The sequence below is a fragment of the Echinops telfairi genome, unplaced genomic scaffold (genome assembly GCF_000313985.2).
Source record: "Echinops telfairi isolate 266 unplaced genomic scaffold, ASM31398v2 ScPeMD7_1;HRSCAF=3_0, whole genome shotgun sequence".
Taxonomy (NCBI): domain Eukaryota; kingdom Metazoa; phylum Chordata; class Mammalia; order Afrosoricida; family Tenrecidae; genus Echinops; species Echinops telfairi.
Genome location: NW_022103896.1, coordinates 16,803,915 through 16,820,761, shown reverse-complemented (window position 1 = coordinate 16,820,761; position 16,847 = coordinate 16,803,915). Strand labels below are relative to the sequence as shown.

The window sequence follows — 16,847 nt, the reverse complement described above, 5'->3', positions numbered from 1 at the left end:
TTTGGACGTTACAATTATCATTTATTATTTATTATATTATTTATGGCATCAAGCGTGTACAGTATGAGCCAATCAGTGGCAGTAATGACAGAGTATGCACTGTTACGCAAAAACCACGATAGAGTGAAGCCGCGGAAGTCGAAGCGCAGCGCAAAGTGGCGAGGGTTCACTGTACATGCGCGTGTGCATTGTGCCTGCAGGTCATTTGGGGACTGTGTTAGGCTGGGTTGACTAGAGAAACAAATCCAGGGACACTCATATATGTATAAGAAAGAGCTTTATATCAAAGAGTAATTGTGTATTAAGAGAACATACCAGTCCAGTCCAGATCAGATTCAGAAGTCCGATATTAGTTAGTTAAGACTAAGATAAGACTTAGTTCATAAGTCTGCTACTAGTCCATAAATCCTTCTTGAGAACCATACAATTATGCAAAATGCAGGAAGATCACAGGCCAGTGGGTGCAAAGTCTTGTGGCTCCAGTAGCGGTGGAAGCATCTTCAGGGCTCTTGCAGGTCTCAGCGTGTCTCAGTGTGTCTTATCAACAGGAAGGTGTAGGCAAAGAGAGAGAGTGGCCCGCCTCCAGAGAGCCATTAATCTCTGTGATACCTCCAAACAAGATCATCAAACAGCTACCTGACAGGCCAAACTCCACCCCTTCACTCTCATGTCTTCAAGTTGACACAGAATTATCTAACTACCACAGGGACATCCGTAGGCATGGCATCGCTGGATCACAGGTAATTCTGTGAAGCCCTGGTGGTGTAATGGTTACACATTTGGCGGCTAATTGAAAGGTCCACAGTTCAAAACCACCAGCCACTCCCCAGGAGAAAGATGAAGCATTCGACCCCATAAACAGTTGCAGCCTCAGAAAGTCACATGGCCTATCGGGCTGCGCTGAGTCAGAACTGACTCGATGGCAGCGATCTGTTGTTGTTTCTGATAAGTCCCTGCTCCACTTCCTAAGAAACTGCCAAACTCTCTTCCGCAGCAGGTGGACCATTTTATACTCCCACCAGCAATGCCTGCGGGTTCCCATTTCTCCACATCCTCGCTGACCCTGGTTCTCATTTCAGCTTGTTTTGTTTCGCTTTGATAAGTCATCCTATTGTGCGTGAAGGAGACCTGGCGGCCCAGTGTTTTAAGCATAAGGCTGCTAACCACCACGTTGGCAGTTCAAACCTCCCAGCCGCTTCATGGAAGCAAAAAGGAGGCTGTCTGCTCCCATAAAGATTTATGATCTCAGAAACCCTCAGGAGAAGTTCCATCCTGTCTTACAGGATGGCTGTGATTTGGAGCCCCCTCAATGACAGTGGGTTTAGGGGGTGTGCAATGGTATGCCACTGTGGGTTTTGATTGGCATTTCCCTAATAGGGTTGCTAAGGAGCTTGGGGGGCATGATAGTTAGCCATTGGGCTGTGAACTACAAGATCAGCGGTTTGAAACCACTAGCTGCTCCGGGAGGAAGACAGGGCTTTCTAATCCCATAAAGAGTGGCAGCCTCAGAAGCTCACAAGGGCAGTTGTTCCCCGTCCTGTAGGGTCACGTCAACTCGATGGCAGCAAAGTTTGGTTTGGTTTGGCTCATGGTTTGGTTGCCATGAGTCGGAACACAGTTTGGGGTGAGTGAGTAATGATGTTGAAGACCCGGCTGTTGAAAGGCCTTCAGACCCCTGGAAGTTCTGACTCTTTCTCGCTCTCTGGCCTTCTGGCCTCTAGCCACTGTAGGCAACGGCCAGTCTCCAGTACCCACCTAGTTCCTCTGTCCATGGGCCCTGCCCCCCACCCTCACCCCCCCCCCACCCACACACACTCGTATTCTCCAGCTTGTTCTGCTTCGGCTCACCTCTCAGGTCTCCCCTCGTCAGCATTATCGCATGTGCCCCCTTCCCGCGGTTGCTGCCAAGGTACTGTCCTGCTGGCATGATGAGATTGATTGTAGTCCTGGCCCCGAACCAGATTGTGAGAGGGGGCCGGTTGTGTCTCCCGGTGCCTGTCCCACGACTGATGCCCATCAGAAGTGGCTGAAAGAGCAAAAACATAGTAAAGCAAAGCTGACCGCGGCTTCCCCTGCCAGGGACCTCTTCCTGGAGGGTTGATTATATGGGATAGTTTTGAGGAGGAAATATTTTCAAATAAATACAGATTCCTTTAGTGTAGGATTCGGTATTCTCATGAGCATCCAAGACATTGCGAGCTCAGCCCCTCTGCAATCTTGCAAGGGATGGTGGGGGGGGTCCTCGTTAAAGGCCCATCAGAGTAGGGGTTCAGTTGCTAGCAACTCCGGTCCAAATTTAAAAGGCTGCATGGGAGAGAAGTGGAAAGATGATATCCATTCAGGCCTGAGTTCAAGCCCCAGCGCTGGCAGTTTAGTCAGTCTCCCTCAGAGTCAGGTTTCTGGAATACCATTCCGGCGCTTCAGATTTGCTCTGGGAAGGAGAGAGAGAAGACACAGGGGGAACCCAGCCCAGCGCCTGGCTCCATGTAAGGCCTCAGGAAGTGGCTGATGAGTTAGCCCTTCGCTAGTGCTGGCCCTCTCCGCTCTTTTCAATGAAAGGTGGTCGAGGTGAAAAATCGAGGGAGCTTCCAAAATGGACGGGGAAAATGGAATTGAAAGGTAATGGAGCTTTGCCATGAACTCTTTGAAGCCTCTTTGCATGTTCTGGGGGCAAAGGCAACTTAAGAAGGCATTTCCAGCTCACAGAATGATGGCCAAGCTTAGGCTCCACAGAAATGGCCCAGGCTCTGCCAGCTTGTCTGAGCTCGGCCTTCCTCGGCTAACAGACCCTGCTGCTCCCTCTCCTGTGCTCCATGGGGGGGTGGGGGGTGGTTCCGGCCTTAGTATAGTATTCTCGCTTCAGGACACGGGGCTCCTCTTTTGGGGACCCACGGTTTCTCGCTCGTCAACTGCTGAAGAACAACAGCATGGAGTAAGCCACGGTGGAGGGAGTGATTCTGAGGCAGGGGAAGGGGATTCTCTCAAATACTTCCCCCTTTGGCCCCCTCAGGTGTCTAGCACTTTCGTGAGCTTCTCTTGCAAAAGTTAAACGCAGAGCTGTTCACTGGAAGGTGAGCTCTTCAAACCCACCAGAGAAAAGCCCTGGCAGCCTGTGTCCATGAAGTCTAGCACACGCCACGGGGTGGGTCTAGTCTGTCCCACGGAGCTTCACGTGGAATCCACTCCATGGAACCCAACAATAAGCCAGCAATCGCTCTCCAGCGAGATCCCTACCTCATCACCCTCCAGTGTGTCTCCCTTCTGTCACTCGCCCATGTTCCAGCGGCCCCAGCGGCTGGTTACTGCAGTAGCTGAGAGCCGCCATGTTCCACAGCCAGAATGCCCTAGACAGTGGTTCTCAACCTTCCTCCGGCCGCGGCCCTTTCATACAGTTCCTTATGTGGTGGTGAGCACCCCAATCATGCAATTATTTTCATTGCTACTTCATAGCTGTCATTTTGCTACTGTTATGAATCGTCATGTAATGACGATATGCAGCATGTATTTTCATTGTTACAAATTGAACATCATTAAAGCAGAGTGATTCATCCCAAAAACCACATGTAATCATATATTGTGAAATATTTATTTCTAATGACAAATAAATGATTTTTTTCTTGAAGCATGTGTAGCATGGGTACCAGTCTTCATACCCGGTACTCGGATGTGGGCAGATCTGCATGTGGGCGGACCCGCCTGGAGACGGATAGAGGAGCAGGGTCTCAGTTCCTAATACCATCAGAAATATGTGTTTTCTGATGGTCTTAGGCGATCCCTGTAAAAGGGTTGTTTGACTCCCCAAAGGGGTCTCAACCCACAGGTTGAGAACCGCTGCCCTAGACCATAAGTTCCCAAACTTACTTGGCCTACCACCCACTTTATAACAGCATGCACTACTCAGCGCCCCTGACAATGATAAACTTTTGTGCTATAGCCCATCAGCACCCCCACCTCCACCCACCCAGGAAAAACCTGCCCTAGGCATTTGGCCTGCCCTTGGGGAAGGATTCCTCCCCAAAGCCCCAAGTTACTGACGGGGAAGCCACCGCCCAGAGCAGGGATGTGGTGGATGGGAGGCACAGAGCAAGTCTGAGAGAGCCAGACCCCGCCTCAAGTCTCCACACTCCGAGGCCCTCTGGATTTTTCCACCAGGCTGGTTGTAACTGAGCGTCTAGGGGTGGCAGGGTGGTGGGGCTTGCAAAACGGTTCAAGGACACTGGAGAAACACGAGACTCAACTGAGCAGACCAATGAAGACGCAACCCCAGTCAAGTCACTTCCCGCCCCTGTGCTCGAGCACCTGCCAGGGCACTGAGCACGATAACTAGTGCATCGGTAATGATAGCAGCTAATGGATGTGTTTGAGGGCAGCGACGGTTCAGGGGTAAGTTCTCACCTTCCACAGAGCAGTCAGGACAGGGGTGGGGCAGGAATACCACTTCGTTCCATCTTATGCACAGACACCACCTCTCCGTCGGTTTCAGCAGAGCTTCCAGAGTAAGATAGACTAGGAAGAAAGGCCTGGCAATCTACGTCCAACATCAACCCCTGGAAGCCCTGTAGAGAACAGTGGTCCCATCCCCCACTGTCACGGGGTGGCACGGGATCAGGCAGCACTTCATTCCGTTGTGCAGGGGGTCCGTGGGAGTGAGGTGGCAGCGAACATCAGCATACTCACACACACTGTTCTATGCGGGGCTTCTAACTAGCAGGAGAGAGAGACCTCCAGAGCCTTTGATCAAAAGTCCCATCATGCCCCATAGGAATTTGGGGTCACACCTGTGATGCATGCTGCTGTCTGTGGTGAGTGCTGGTCATAGGAGAGACCTAGAGATCATCACATGTACCTGGTACCACTTTGCTCAGTCCTCCAGGTACCCACTGCGACAGCCAGTGGTTCTCAACCTTCCTATTGCTGCAACCCTTTAACACAGTTCCTCATGTTGCGGTGACCCCACCCCCCAACCATAAAATTATTTTCGTTGCTACTTCATCACTGTCATTTTGCTACTGTGATGAATCAGGTGACCCTGCTATAGGACATTGCAGAATTGCCTGGAGCGTCTCCAAGACTGCCATCCCCCTTCTCCTGCGGAACAATTGGTGGGCTTGAACCACCATCCTTGGGGTGGGTAGTCAAGCACTTTAACCACTGTGCTACGAGAGTGCCTCCTGCAGGGCAGTGGTTGCTGTTCAGTGACATCGAGTTGGTTCTGACTCATAGTAACCCTCTGTACAAGAGAATGAAACACTGCCCGGTCCTGCCCCATCCTCACCAGTGTCCCTGTGCTGGAGCCCATTGGTGGAGCCATTGTGTCAGTCCATCTCACGGAGGGCATTCCTCTTTTTCACTGCCCCTCCACTTCACCAAGTATTGTGTCCTTCTCCCAGGGACTGGTGTCTCCTAACATACTCCTCCAACGTATGTGAGATGAAGTCTCACCATCCTTGTGTTGAAGGAGCATTCCGGCTGTACTTCCTCGAAGACCCTGCTGGTATTTGAAATACCAACGGGCATAACCTTCAGCAACACACAAGCCACTACAGTAGGACAAATGGACAGCTCAGGGGTGGTCCTGCAGGGGGAGTGTTAATGAGGGGTTGGGGGGAAGATGACAGAGCGTTCCAGGGAGAGGGACCCATCGGGCACAGTCATGTGGCTACCCACAGCCAGTAGATACAAGAAACAGAGATACTGGCCCGGACACCTGGAAACCCGCAGGCAGGGGCAGCTGGGAGGAGTGAGCCGGGGTGGTGGGGCCTCACCAGCTAGTAGACAGGAGCCTGGGACATGAGGAGTCTGGTCTTCGCCCCCAGGCACCTGGACATCCGCTCCCTGCCTGGTACCTTCTCGCATTCCCAGACTATGACTTGTACACCACTCCTCCAACTTGTTTCAGCTCAAACGTCCTCCAGGCTCCCCTCTGGACCAGCTCCAGCCAGACCCTGGAACGCCTTCCTCGTAGGCCCACACCAGGACACAAACTCTGATTTACCAGACCCAAAATTTATTCCTCGGCCTCCAGACATTTTCCAAGGGGAGAACGGAATGGACTGGAATATGCTACATTAGTGGGAGTCGCTCTAAGGGAGACAAAGAGAACCAGGGCCAGACTCAGGATCTCCAAATGCCTAGATGGATCAGGACAGGGTCTTGTTTATGTATCGCTGGTGCTTAGCACATGGGAGAAAGGTGAGGCTGTCTGCATCCCTAAAGATTTACTTTCCTGGAAACCCTCTGAAGGATCACTGTGTTTTGGAGTCAACCTGATGGCCCTGGGTTTTAGGGTTGAGACTGTGCATAGAACCAGGTATGTACCCTCCCACCCCCCAAAAATTGCCATCTGTCGAGTGGAATTTCACTGCGCCGCTCTCAGACAGAGAGTACACGGCGCCTAGTGTTGCCCAGACTGGCATCTTGAATAAGGTGACCAGACGTCCCGCTTTTGGTGGGACAGTCCCAATTTTTGGAAAGAATACACGACAAGCTAGGGACCAGTCTATTTGATCCATATAGACCAAATTTTTTTATCAAGAAACCCCCCTTCCCCGCCGGTCAATGGTGTCCTGCTTTAAATCTGGTCACCTTAATCTTGAAGGAAGCTGCCACCTCTTTCTCCCCTGCAGGCTGAGCCAATTCAAACTGCCCACCTTCCAGCGAGCAGCTGACAGCTGTAACCACTGCTCCTTCCAGGCGTGCGGAAGCCCCTGATAAATGACCACAGTGATTGTTAAACGGAATCCTCAGTTTTTAATCACAACCTATTTCATGTTCAATAAAATATACTAAACGCATATCTTGCAACTTTAATACACACAGAGCTATCAGGAGCTATGGTATAACTTCCACTCTACCAGCATTTCTGCATAAAATGACCCTCAAGTCTGTAGAATCCTCACATTCTATGAAATTGACAGGACTTGGGGAGAACCACACGTTTCCGGCAGCCCACTTACAGCCCAGGCAGCTCCCATAATACCAGCCCAGGGACAGTGATGGGCTGATTAAAAAAAAAAAATCTTAGGAATACAGTCACTCTAGGGCTGTAAAAAGGGAGAAAGGCAAGGGGAGGGCTGAGGCTGCCGACAGAGAGGGCCAGGAGCGGGTGGATAGCTTTATCGGGAGGTGCAGGAGGAAAGGCAGTTAGAGGCTTTGCCCAAATGCAGCCGCGTCAGAGATGGGCGACTGGGCTCATGGCACAGAGAACTCAGCAGCACGCCCCTCCCAGACAGAACCTGTGACCCCTGTGAGCTCAGAGGCGGAGGGGTCGTGGGCAGTGGGGAGTCCCCCCGCCCCCGGCTGGCCACATGCAGTCACGGTGACTTGGCGACATGAGACACCCACGTCTGGGAGCCTGGCTCGTGAACCCCCACCACCTCCACACTGTACTGACACGGCTCTGCTCTCACTTCCTGTGAACCGCCCTGCCTACGGAAGCAAGTTGGGTAGGACAAGTCCTACGGACGCACAATAAGGCGGCTCGATAAGCCAAGCGTGCCAGCTGACTGATGGCCATTGAGGAAGATGCCTGCTGTGGGCATCCTTGTGGATGGTGGCATTTCCCCCGGGTCCATAGCGCCCCCCCCCCCCCCTTCGGCGCTGTTGTCACTGGTATTGGGCATCATCAAGTTGACTGGGACTCAAGAGAGGCACCGTGTGACAGCCGCACTTGCCCAGATGGTCTCCTGTTCTAGAATGTTTACGGGAGCAGACCGCCTGGTCTCTCCTCCTTTGAAGCTTCTGGGTGGGTTCAAACCCCTAACTTTTGGTGAGCTGCTGAGCAGCCACCAGCAAGCCACCAAGGCTCCTTGACCTTAGTTGCAGAGGGTACTTATGAGCATGGAACAACGTTGTGCAGAATGGGGTGACGCTAAGTGAGAGCATCCTAAGCCTCTGATGTCACCCCCTTCCCCATCAGGGGCAGCAACACTCACCTGGGCTTTCAGTCCCAGCACCTCAACTCAGCCTGCCCAAGAGCTGTGTCACGTCAGGAAAAGCATTGGTCTCTCTGCGCTTCTCTTTCCTCTGCTGTAAAACAGGGCTTGTGGTGCGCTCCGAGTTTGTGTAAGGAGCAGACCAGCCCATGGATGACAAGCTCGTTCTACACTGTGAAGTTGTCCCTCTGAGGCAGGATCTGGGGTACGAGGGATAGCTGGTACCTCTCCTGAGGCCCTGCCTCCCCCCCCCCCATGGTTGGTTCTAAGTGCAGGCGACAAGAGAGCTAATCCCCCCCTAGAACCCAAATGACTGCGTCACTGACTGGGACTAATCACGGGACCTTGGAATCCCCCATAGACAGGAGGCCGGGCAATTCTGCTGGCCCTTGACTTGCCGCTAGGTTTCTGTGCTTCCCTCTCTGAGGCCCCTGCCCCCTCCAAGGGGAACCTTCCTCCACAGGGCCTGCGACCATCTGTGCTCCCTGTCGGCCTGCCCTGGCGGTCACCTTCTGCCCCCCTCACCCTTTCACTTGGCTTCCCCCAAAAGACTCGCTGCCATCGACAAGATTCCAACTCCTAGGGAGCCTCCTGTGTTTCAGGAGTAGACAGCTGGTCAGTTTGAACCGCCATCTTTATGGCCAGTGGCCCAATGCTTCCTGACAGCCCCACCAGGGCTCCTGTCCCCAGAAGATTGACCTTGTCATTAGCAAGGTCATTACCTGACCCGTAACCATTACCCATCAGGACTCTTAAAAGAATTAAAAGCGGAGCTTGGTAAATGTTAGCATACACGGAACCACCCGAGGGTCTTGCTGGGATTTTGATTCCTTAAGGCTGGCTGGGATCTGAGACCCTGCCTTTCCAACAAGCTCCCGAATGACGCGATATCACCTTTGATTAGCCAGATGACAGATACCGCTGGGAACGACTGGCCAGGCTAGGACGCAGTCAATGAGAGCTACCACCATGAAGATTCTTTTTGTTCTACCCTCCTGGAACAGGACGTCTGAATAGAGAGACCTCAGCTCACCTCAGACTTCTAAGGGAAACACAAGCTCATTTCACCTGAGCAGCTGTGGGTTGGGCGGGGCAGGGTCTGTTTGCAAGTGCCCCCAAGAGGCATCCCTTACCCGTGTCCAACCGAACATCTGACACCCGTCTTTCAGATACCCGTCTTTATCGCAATGTGCAGGAACCCAGAACCAAGCATTCTGTCATTCACAACACTACTGTCCCACATCCTGAGTTCGATACCCCTCAATGGCTGCAAAGAACCCACAGGCAATACCCGTGATTAAGGAAAGTGGAAAGGTCGGGATGCAGGTGAGAAATGTTCAGGATACACGTGTTCAGGCAGGTTACAAATTTCTTTCCGCGCCTGCTGATCAATGCTCCAAGGGCATCCGCTCTGCCATAAGCCTCCACCAGAGGCACTCGCTCCCCGTCCGTGGTCAGCAAGTCCAGCTCCCCGAATGCCCACACGTGGCCCACGCCCGTGATCCTCAGCCCAGAGGCCTCAGCTTTGCCTCTGTGAGTCAGAAGCCCAGCTCCCGCACCAGGTCAGCAGTTCCAACCCACGAACCGCCTCCCGGAAGAAAGATGAGGTTTTGGGCTCCCTTCAAAAGTCCACAGCCGTGAAAGCCCACGGGCACAGTTGTTCTCTGCCCCGTAGGGTGGCTGGCAGTTCAACCGACTGGGGGCCAGTTTGCGGTTCGGTGTCAGCTCAGAGTACAAGGCCCCATGCGTATGGCGGCATGAAAAGTTCAGCGGCGCCTTCCTTGCTTTTGCTGACGACAGTTGCTCAGCAACGGCTTCAAGTTCCATCCCCATCCCCAACCATAAAATTGTTCTCAGTGCTCCTTCATCACCATCACTTTGCTACTGTTATGAATTGGGCGACCCCTGGGAAAGGGGTTACGACCCACAGGTTGAGAACCACTGCCCACACTGGCCCTGAAAGATGAAAGGTCTCCGTTTTAACCAGGGACCCAATCTCACAGCAGGTGATGGAAAGGGCCATGGGGAATTGGACCTGCCACACCTGGTTGCACCCCTGCCTGCGCCCTCCTTGGTGGGCCTCAGACCTGGGCACTCAGGCCTCCACTTGCCCTGCTGCAAACGCCCCCCCCCCTCCGGGGTGGGCGGGTGGGCTCTCTCCTCCAAGGAGTTTCCAAAGCCCGCAGACTGGGATTGACTTTGAGGGAGCCTCCCAGGCTATGACTGCCCGTTGGGGGCTTTTGTTTTTTCAGGACGGAGGCACCAGTGCAGAGTGCTTCCCTCCCTCCTCACCCCTCCCCTCCCCAGCATGGAACCCTGAGGGGCAGCCTGGTGGGCACGGAGCCGCCCCAGGTTCCTGGAGGACTGGAGGGAGTGAGGCTAGAGAACTGCCCCTCCGCCTCCCCTGTCGGTGTGGCCTTTCCCTTTGCTCCTGCCAAAGCCTGCTGCTGGCCGGGCTGCTCGGTCCTCCAGGGTTGGGGTCTTTTTCTCTTGCCCTCAGAGACTCCACCAGCCCGGGAACTGCCTAAGAGTGTGGGGTCAGGGAGTCTCCCCATTTCCTTGCCCTTTCACTTCCCACCCCACCACCCCCCTTCCTCCTGGCTCCCGGTGACTCAGAATGGAGCTGGACGCCCAGGGCCTCGGCCCAGCTTTTCATATCGGGTTTCTGTCTTTGTAGGTCTTGACGCACTGGCTGCTCCCGGAGTCCAGGAGTAAAAAGATTCCCAGGATGTAAGCGATACGGGACTGGTGAGTGGTGCTGGGTTTGGAGGGTGGACTGTGGGGTTGGGTTTCAGGAAGGGAAAGGAGGTGAATGGGGAGGGGGGCGTGGGTGTGCAGCTGGGTCCTTTGCAGCTCTGAGGCTGCCTCCATCCAGATCCGCCTGGAACAGCAGGTGCTGAGCACCCAGGTGCGCGTGCTATCCATAGAGCCAGTCCCTCTCCCAGGGGCCAAGGAGGCGGCAGGTGGCAGCCCTGGCCACCGCCTGCTCAGGTGCGGGCAGCTCAGACGTGGCAGTCAGAGTGCATGTGCTTGGGATTGTTTTCTGGAAACCTCTGGCCACAGAAGCAGGGGTTAGGGAGGGGTGGGGTGGGGACATGGTTCACGCCACTTTGTCACCCAAAGAGGGGAGAGGATGGAGGGAAGTGAGAAAGCTTTCTGGGATGTTGGAAGAATGGTCCAAGGCAAGCAGAAGGTGGGCAGCTGTTGTGTAAGGAAACGTTCTTGCAGGGAAAACTGCCACAAAGATGAACTAGACATCGCTGAGAAGTAGTGAGTTGTCTGTCGCTGGGAGAGTTCAAGCAGAGGTGATAACAGCATTGTTGGGTGATGAGTAGTGTTGGAGGAGAGCTGTGTTTGACCGAGTGCAGTTCTGTGGTGATCTATCAATCCTGGGGGCGGCCAGAGTAGGAGAGACAGCCCTGGGGAGAGCCTCCGCAAGTGGACCTTTCTGCCTGTGCCATTCGCAAGCCATTGGATGAGATTAGCCTTGGGTCTCTCCTCTGACCAGTTTCCCGTTGGCCACCTGTGCCTGACCCCAAACATCTGGATACATGCGACAGGTGCACAAAGCATGTTGGGAGTCTTGATCAGGGGCTCTGAGGCCTCCTCCACACCAGAAGAGCCAGCGGCCCACCAAGGGGTGGCCCATGGTCTAGCAGGAAACACGATGGAAGGGGGCGCTGAGGCCCCCCAGAAACAGAGTGGGTGTGGCCCAGCAGACAGTCTGGGGGAGAATCATGGTTTCTCCAAAGAAATTAAACCCCTTTCTTTGGAAGGAGTGGGGCTAATTATACACACACAAACATACACACATACACACACGCCCAAAACCTGGCCCACCGAGCATGAGCAGAATCACACTGTCAACCCAAATGGGGAGATTATGCCAGAGGGACAGTCGTTTCTCGTGGAGGGTCTGAGTAATGCGCTCTTGCTACGGGGTCTCTGTCCCTAGTCTGGCCAGTCAGTCTTCTTTCACTAGCAGCTGGGTGAGTGTCAGGGTTGAGGGCTGATGTACACATAGGTTTAAAGAGCCCCGAATGTGGAGTCAGGCTGGGGGAGTAGAGGGTCTGCACAGTGAACTGGAGCCCTGACTTGTCACTTCCTTGGCAAGGCAGCAAGCGGGAGAGGGGCCTGGAGGACTGAGGCTGTGTCTTTACGCCCTCCTCACGTCTTGGCACATAGTAGGTGTGCAGCAAATGGCTGTTGACTGACTGGAAGAGCAAGTGATGGGAAGGAGTTTCGTCATCGGTAGCTGAGCAGAGCTAGAGATAGACTTCCCCCAATCCTGGGGTCAACTCTGACTCCCGCGACCCCCACGTGGGTGGGCCTAGAACCGTGGGCTCCACAGGCTCTTCCGTGGCTGAGTTTTCAAAAGCAAACCTCCAGGCCTTTCTTTCAAGACCCATCTGGGTGGGCTGAACCGCCAACCCTCCAGCCAGCAGCTGAGTTCCTTGGCTGTGTGCCCCACCCAGGGATTGTGTGGTCACACTGCCCAGGGTCAAAGCCTGGTCCTTTCAATAGCTATAGGATCGTGGGTAAGTTGCCAACCACTCTTTGCTTCGGTCTCTCCATCTGCTAAATGGGCACAGTGGCAGTAATGCCCTCATAGGTGGCTGTGCAGTTCCAGGGAATTGATTCAGCTACAGTAAGTGCTGGGTAAAGATCAGCCCTCATTCCGATTCTGGATGTGGGAAATGACTCCGGTTCAAACAACGATCTAGCAGCCCAGCGCGCCTAAAAGAAAGGGGTTCAAACTCTTAGCTCTGCTACTGAATGGGCCGGTCATGTGGCTTCTCTCAAATCTGCCCGACCTCATTTAAAATGAGGTGATTGGGCTAAACCGGAGATACCACATAGATTCCATCTGCCAATTCTGATCAGTTGGTCCTTGCTACCAGGGGCAGTGTTGAGAAGGATTCTGAGGCAAATCCAGGAAAGACTATGCTACATTTGATTAGTGATGTCTGCTTAGGGCTCTAGAGAGAAGACTGTTGCAAACGTGCCATCTTTTTCTGCCATCCCTAGACAAAGCGTTGTCTGAGGCCCCTGTCCGCTCTCACACTTTGTGGTGCTGTGCCAGCGGGCTTGTGGTACAGCAGAGACACAGAGCATGGGGCTATCGCATTAATTTGAACTCACTCGAGGACCAGCCTGAGTGAGTGAAAAGAATTACCCTTGAGAGTGTTTGCTGCATGTACGTTACCATAGCTTTCTCGTGACTCAAGTCAGACTGTGCCGGGCCCGGCCCACTGACTGGTGCTGCTGCAGGAGCCACCAGGGTCTGGGATTGAGAAGCCTGGCCACAGGACCCAGAACACCTGGCTGTGCTTCTAGGGCACCTAACTTAGAAACGGATACTGCCACACGCATGCACACTGGCAAAAGCAGGGTATGTTTTGAGATAGAAAATCACTCAATGGGCAGCATTGCCCTGTTTCACATTTCCAGGGAGTTTGAATTAGAGGGGCATGCATGGGCTAGGAATTCGCTGTGTTGCCAAGTGAGATGGTTAGTCCAGAACTGGGTCCGCCCCTGGTGAACCAATTGGTAAAAGGGGAGAGACTGCCTCGCACGGGGTTATTGGGGAGATAAACTCTGGAGGGGGTCCCATCAAGCCATCTTGCTCCCAGAAGATGGCCCCCACCTGCTGTTTCTTGTCTTCACAGCTACCCTCATCACCTCACATTCACATCACCACTGAAAGCCAAGCCTCCCCCTTGCAACATGTCCTGGAAAATGATGGCCCCCATGGATTGTTACAAATAGGAGCGCACTCTTCCAGCGCCTCCTGTCTACGTCTCAGAGCCCTTGCATCTTAGTCCTGGTGATGTGTCAGAGGCATTTCCTACCCTTCGCTCTTCCACTGGGGCTTCTCTGCAACCCACCTTCTGGGGGTCGCAGTGGAGACCCCAAGAGCCTGGCGTGCCCGGGGACAGATGCCTTTTGTTACATGAATCGGTGCGAGATGGGTGCGCTTCGGCGTCGAATGCCCTGCTCGGGATGACCTTTGCAGGACACACTCAGCGGCTTCCAGAGTTTAAAGCTGTGAGAGTGATTGGGAGCCAGGTCGAGTATAGAGCAAGCATGATGGTGGCAGTGCAGAGACTGGGCTTCAGGGGGGACGGAGGGAGTAGGTATTGTTCAGTCCATTCTGACAGCGACCGCGCGTACAACAGATGATCACACTGCCCAGTCCTGCGCCCTCCTGACTGGGGTTGTTAGGTTTGCGCCCATTGTTGGGACCGCAGTGTCAACCCATTCATTGAGACTCTTCCTCTACTTTACCAAGCTTGGTGTCCGACGGCAGCTAGACGAGATTGAAGGCAAGTCAGCCATCAGGACCCCCCCCCATTCGGATGGCCCTGGGCAGGAGGAGTGAGCGTCAGGAGAGAGACAGTCCCGCCAAGGAAGAGAAGAATGCCCGGCTGCTCTTGGCCATGGGCAGTGAGGAAGGAGAGGTCAAGAGGGTGTCCTAGACTCCTAGCTTGGGAATCAGAAGGGAGAGGAACCCACTGGAGGGAACAGACACAGTGAAGCCGTAGATGATGCAGAAGGTGGTTCATGCCACATGGATGCGACTCACCTGTGGAATGTTAGCCAGGGAGGGCAAGGCAGGGCAGGTTTAGCAGGTAGCTTAGGAGTCCACATGGCCTGAATGCAAATCCTAACTCGTTCACCCACTAGCTGTGCAGGCGTGGAAAGGTCATGCAACTCTGAGCCTCCGTTTCTTCTTCTGCTCAGTGGATACCAGGTGGTTCTTAGTACTTATCAGATGAGGCCATTAGGATCAATGCATGGAATGTGTGAAGAATGTTACCTGGCAGTGTGTGTGTGTGTGTGTGTGTGTGTGTCCCTGGTTCCATTGTTATCAGCCTTGATAGTCATTCTAGAGGCATTGCTTGCACCGTCACAGTCCTGAGGGAGAGATCTTGCCCAGGCCTGAGACACAGAAGCAGGCTCAGGACGATGGCTGTGGGGGTGGTAGGGGAGGGGGGAGGGGTCAACACCGTCCAGGCCAGTGTTTACCAGCGGGGTGGGCATGCTCCTGGGTGAAGAAGGACCTGAGCATCACTGGTCCTTGACTGGGGTCCAAGCCCTAACCTACACTTCTGTACCTCCTAGCTCGTTCCTAGCATCCCCATTGCCAAAGGGCTGTGCCATATCCCTCCGACCTGTTGGGAATGAACAGTGATGGATGAACAACTGATGGAGGAGGCAGCTGAGGCTGGGGCGGGGAGTGGGAGGTCGGTGAGTGGCCAGGGCCAGCTCAGAGGTAGACAGCTGGGCTAAAGACGGAAGCAGCAGGTCAGAGGCCAGACCAGAGACGTTCAATCCGGAAACCAAACTGCAACTATCCCAGGTGCCACCAGTATGAAATTCACTCAGCCCTGATGGTTCTAATCCCAGGATAAGGGAGTTGGTGCTTCCATAGATTCTGGTGCACCTTCAGCCCAGCCTGCCCCCTTAGTAGCGTGTGAGGGAGCGGTTCTCTGCAGGCATGGACTCTGTGTTTCTAAGTTAAAACAGGAGATGCTAGGGCCACATCCCATCACCCGCCTGCTCTCTGGCTAGAACTTGACCCTGAGCCCACCCCGTGTTATTTGTGAGCCCCGAGTCTGTTGTCCAAGGGAATTGTAACACCTGAAACAGTTAGAATGGCATTACCTCCGCCCATCTTTGATTATACCAGTCAGACTCTTGGTTACAAGATAGAAATCCAATTCAAATTGACAGAAGTGTAAAACAAAAAGGCAGCTTGTGTAATTGAAAAGTCTGAGCCGGCTTGGCGGGGAGCCCGGCTGGATCTAAACAATGTCGGCAGGCGTCCTGTGTCTGCCGCTCCCAAGCTCAGCTTTCTCCCGTGTGGGCTTCATCCAGCCAGGTCCCCTCCCCTGGCTAAGTGGCCCCAGCAGCCCTACCACCTGCTCTCTGCCAGCTAAGGGCTTTGCTTCTCTGAGAATCAATGTCCTTCAACACCCTGGACACACCGTGCTGGCTGCAAGTGGGGAGGGCTTGAAGCACTTGCTGAGGAAGATCAAGGATGGCAGCCTTCAGTAGGGCTTACAATGCTATGTAAAACAGATCAAAATCCTCCCCACACGACTCGTAGGTAATCTGATAAATGGGGGAAAGGTTGAAGTTGTCACGGATTTCATCTCACGTGGATCCACAAGCAATGCTCATGGAAGCAGTCAACAGGTCCAATGACGTGTTGGGTCCATCTACTGCCCAAGACCTCTTCGGGATACTGAGAGCAAGGAGGCTCCTTTGAGGGCTCAGGTGCACCCACCCCAAGCCGTGGGATTGTCCATCGCCTCCTATGCAGGTACAGTTGGACACGGGATAAGGGAAACCAAAGAAAAATGGATGCGTTTGGATTACAGTGCTGGAGAAGACTGTTGAAAGTCCCGTGGGCTGCCAGAAGACAGACAAATCTCGGAAGAAGACAGCTAGCGTGCTCCTGGGAGGCAAGGAGGGCGAGGCTTTGTCTCGTGTACTTTGCACCTCTTGTCAGGAGCGGCGACTCGGGAGAGGCACCGCATCTTGGTAAAGTAGAGGGTAGTGAAAAAGAAGGCCCTCCGCCAGGGGCTCAAGGGTAGGAACGGTTGTGAGGGTGGCCCAGAGTCGGGCAGCGTTTCCTTGCGTTGCAGAGGGTCCCTGTAGATCGGATCCGACTGACTCCGTGACACCTACCAGCACCAGCACCACCCTGGAATTGAGATATCTGGGTCACATGCCCTAGTCGCTGTGCCAGTGGGTGAACCGTGCTCTGTGGCCAAGCCTGAGACAGGGGCCTCCATCGCCATCCTGGGGACCCGCAGGACTGAGAGGGGATGGGGTTCTACCCAGGAGCCTGCAGAGCACTGCACCTGAGGCCAGCCTCCTTCCTGTTCACGTCACAGACGTGAT

At 54.0% G+C, this 16,847-nt stretch overlaps 1 protein-coding gene across 2 annotated transcripts in view; it reads left to right on the top strand.

The window, feature by feature from the left end:
• The window catches only part of ZHX2 (zinc fingers and homeoboxes 2), a 159,169-nt gene that overhangs the window by 67,089 nt on the left and 75,233 nt on the right, over window positions 1–16,847 (top strand). For both annotated transcript variants that reach the window (XM_004697408.2, XM_045286340.1), the window contains exon 2: window positions 10,612–10,682. The gene's annotated coding sequence lies outside the window, so the exon portion shown is untranslated. The remainder of the gene's footprint in view (window positions 1–10,611; window positions 10,683–16,847) is intronic.